Source organism: Eumetopias jubatus, unplaced genomic scaffold (genome assembly GCF_037043125.1).
Source record: "Eumetopias jubatus isolate StellerSeaLion01/CBP00866 unplaced genomic scaffold, mEumJub1_p1.0 scaffold_7, whole genome shotgun sequence".
Lineage (NCBI taxonomy): Eukaryota > Metazoa > Chordata > Mammalia > Carnivora > Otariidae > Eumetopias > Eumetopias jubatus.
In genome coordinates this window covers 68201097-68204933 of record NW_028274813.1, presented here as the reverse complement: position 1 = coordinate 68204933, position 3837 = coordinate 68201097, and the positions used below count along the sequence as shown (strand labels likewise).

General features: G+C 41.5%; 1 pseudogene; it reads right to left on the bottom strand.

The window, feature by feature from the left end:
- Positions 1–1660: 1660 nt before the first annotated feature.
- On the bottom strand, positions 1661–2096 carry LOC114217985 (profilin-1 pseudogene; annotated as a pseudogene).
- Between the last annotated feature and the right edge of the window lie 1741 nt (positions 2097–3837).

Here is a 3837-nt window from a genome sequence, read left to right as displayed (position 1 = left end):
CCTCCTTAATACCCATCTCCGGGCTAACCCATCCTCCCACCCCACTCCCCTCTAGAACCCTCAGTTTGTTTCTCAGAGTCCATAGTCTCTCATGGTTCATCTGTCCCTCTGATTCCCCCCCTTCATTTTTCCCTTCCTTCTCCTAATGTCCTCCATGCTATTCCTTATGGTCCACAAATAAGTGAAACCATATGATAATTGACTTTCTCTGCTTGATTTATTTCACTGAGCATAATCTCCTCCAGTCCCATCCATGTTGATGTAAAAGTTGGGTATTCATCCTTTCTGATGGCTAATATTCCATTGTATATATGGACCATGTCTTCTTTATCCATTCATCTGTTGTAGGGCATCTCGGCTCTTTCCACAGTTTGGCTATTATGGACATTGCTGCTATGAGCATTGGGGTGCATGTGGCTCTTCTTTTCACTACATCTGTGTCTTTGAGGTAAATACCCGGTAGTGTAATTGCTGGGTCATAGGGTAGCTCTATTTTTAATTTTTTGAGGCACTTCCACACTGTTTTCCAAAGTAGCTATACCAACTTGCATTCCCACCAACAGTGTAAGAGGGTTCCCCTTTCTCCACAAACTCTCCAACATTTGTTGTTTCTGGACTTGTCAATTTTTGCCATTCTAACTAGTGTAAGGTGGTATCTCAATGTGGTTTTGATTTGAATTTCCCTGATGGTTAATGATGATGAACATTTTTCACATGTCTGTTAGCCATTTGTATGTCTTCTTTGGAGGAGTATCTGCTCATGCCTTCTGCCCATTTTTTGACTTGATTATTTGTTTTTTGGGTGTTGAGTTTGAGAAGTTCTTTATAGATCTTAGATATCAGCCCTTTATAGGTAGTGTCATTTGCAAATATCTTCTCCCATTCCGTGGGTTGCCTCTTTGTTTTGTTGACTGTTTCCTTTGCTGTGCAGAAGGTTTTATCTTGATGAAGTCCCAAAAGTTCATTTTTGCTTTTGTTTCACTAGCCTTTGGAGATGTATCTTGAAAGAAGTTGCTGTGGCCGATGTCAAAGAGGTTACTGCTTATGTTCCTCTCTAGGATTTTGATGGATTCCTGTCTCACATTGAAGACTTTCATCCATTTTGAGTTTATCTTTGTGTATGGTGTAAGAGAATGGTCGAGTTTCATTCTTCTGTATATAGGTGTCCAATTTTCCTAGCACCATTTATTGAAGAGACTCTCTTTTTTCCATTGCATATTTTTTCCTGCTATGTCAAAGATTATTTGACCATAGAGTTGAGGGTCCATATCTGGGCTCTCTATTCTGTTCCATTGGTCTATGTGTCTGTTTTTGTGCCAGTACCATGCTGTCTTGGTGATCACAGCTTTGTAATATACCCTGAAATCAGGCAACGTGATGCCCCCAGCTTTGTTTTTCTTTCTTTCTTTTTTTTTTTGTTAGTAGAATCTTTTTTATTCAGAAAAAAAAAAAAAACCCAAAAAAAGTTTTCCAACTACACACAGGGGGGTTTGGGTAGGGGGAGGTGTCTGTCCATCCAGCCCCAGTCCCCAGCCCATGTGGTTTTGGCAGCAATAAGGGGTGTGGGGTAATGGCCCAAAAAATAAAAATGGTGTATGTGTGTGTCTGGGAAGGAGAGGGGTGCAAAAGCCTGGGGAGTGATGAGAAGGGACGGACCAGGTCAGTACTGGGAACGCCACAGGTGGGAGACCATTTCATAGCATTTCTTGTTGATCATACCACCATGGACACCTTCTTTGCCCATCAGCAGGATGCGTGTCTTGGCAGTCATTGTGACAGTGATGTTGAAAGTGGGGGCTCCCCCAGTGTTCTTGGTAGGAAGATCCATAGTAAATTCCCAATCCTGCAGCAGTGAGTCCCGGATAACAGAACATTTCTGGCCCCCAGTGTCAGCCTGTTCACGAAAAAACTTGACCGGTCTTTGCCAACCAGGACACCAACCTCAGCTGGCGTGATGTTCACAAAGGTTTTCCTGGGGATGGCGGCCCAGACGGAGAGCGAGTCCTTATAGCCCACGATGGCTGCGTCCTGACAGGTTCCTCCGCCATGAGGTTGTTGATGTCGGCGTTCCACCCGGCCATGGGGCTGCTTCTGGGGCTGCTCTCGGAGCTGCTGCTGGGGCCACGGGCTGGGGGGAGGGGTAGGCGGAGCTCAGGGCATGCACTGCCATTCGGACCGCGGCTCCGCTAGCTGTGCCTGTTTTTCTTTTTCAACATTTCCTCGGCAATTCAGGGTCTTTTCTGATTCCATACAAATTTTAGGATTGTTTGTTCCAGTACTTTGAAAAATGTCATTGGAATTTTGATCGGGATGGCATTGAAGGTATAGATCGCTCTGGGTAGCATAGACATTTTAACAATGTTTATTCTTCTAATCCCTGAGCATGGAATGTTTTTCCATCTCTTTGTGTCTTCAATTTCTTTCCTGAGTGGTCTGTAGTTCCTAGAGTATAGATCCTTTACCTCCTTGGTTAGGTTTATTCCAAGGTATCTTATGGTTTTTGGTGTTATTGTAAATGGAATCAATTCTCTAATTCCTCTTTCTACAGTCACATCATTAGTGTAGAAGAAAGCAACTGATTTCTGTGCATTGATTTTGTATCCTGCCACATTACTGAATTGCTGTATGACTTCTAGTAATTTGGGGGTGGAGTCTTTTGGGTTTTCCACCTAAAGTATCTTCCACCTAAAGTTAGTCAACTGCAAAGAGAGAGTTTGACTTCTTCTTTGCCAATTTGAATACCTTTTATTTCTTTTTGTTGTCTGATTGCTGTTGCTAGGACTTCTAGTACTATGTTGAACAATAGTGGCGAGAGTGGGAATCCTTGTCATGTTCCTGATCTTAAGGGAAAGGCTCTCAGCTTTTCCCCATTGGGAATGATATTTGCTGTGGGTTTTTTATAGATGGTTTATGAGATTGAGGAGTGTTCTCTCTATCCCTACACTCTGAAAAGTTTTAATCAGGAAAGAATGCTGTATATTGTCAAAGGCTTTTTCTGCATCAATTCTCTCTCCTCTTATTAATGTGTTCTATCACATGATTTATTTGTGAATGTTGAACCACCCTTACCTCCCAGGGATAAATCCCACTTGGTTTGGTGGATGATCCTTTTAATTTATTGTTGGATCCTATTAACTAGGATTTTGTTGAGAATTTTGGAATCCATATTCATCAGGGATATTGGTCTGAAATTCTCCTTTTTGATGGGGTCTTTGCCTGGTTTGGGAATTAAGGTAATGCTGGCCTCATGGAGTGAGTCTGGAAGCTTTCCTTCTGTTTCTACTTTTTGAAACAGATTCAGGAGGATAGGTATTGTTTCGTCTTTGAATGTTTGGTAGAATTCCCCAAGGAATCCATCAGGCCCTGGACTCTTGTTTTCTGGAAGGTTTTTGATCACTGCTTCAATCTCGTTACTGGTTATTGGCCTATTCATGTTGTCAATTTCTTCCTGTTTCAGTTTGGCAGTTTACAGGTTTCCACGAAGGCATCCATTTCATCCAGATTGCTCAGTTTATTGGCATATGGTTGTTGATAATAATTTCTAATAATTGTTTCTATTTCCTTGGTGTTAGTCGTGATCTCTCCCCTTTCATTCATAATTTTATTAATTTGGGTCCTTTCTCTTTTCTTTTGGATAAGTCTGGCCAGTGGTTTATCAATCTTATTAATTCTTTCAAAGAACCAGCTTCTAGTTTCATTGATCTGATCTACTGTGTTTCTGATTTCTAATTCATTGATCTCTGTTCTAATCTTAATTATTTCTCTTCTAATGTGTGACTTAGGCATCGTTTGTTGCTTTTTCTCTAGTTCTTTAAGGTGTAGAGTTAGTTGGTGAAT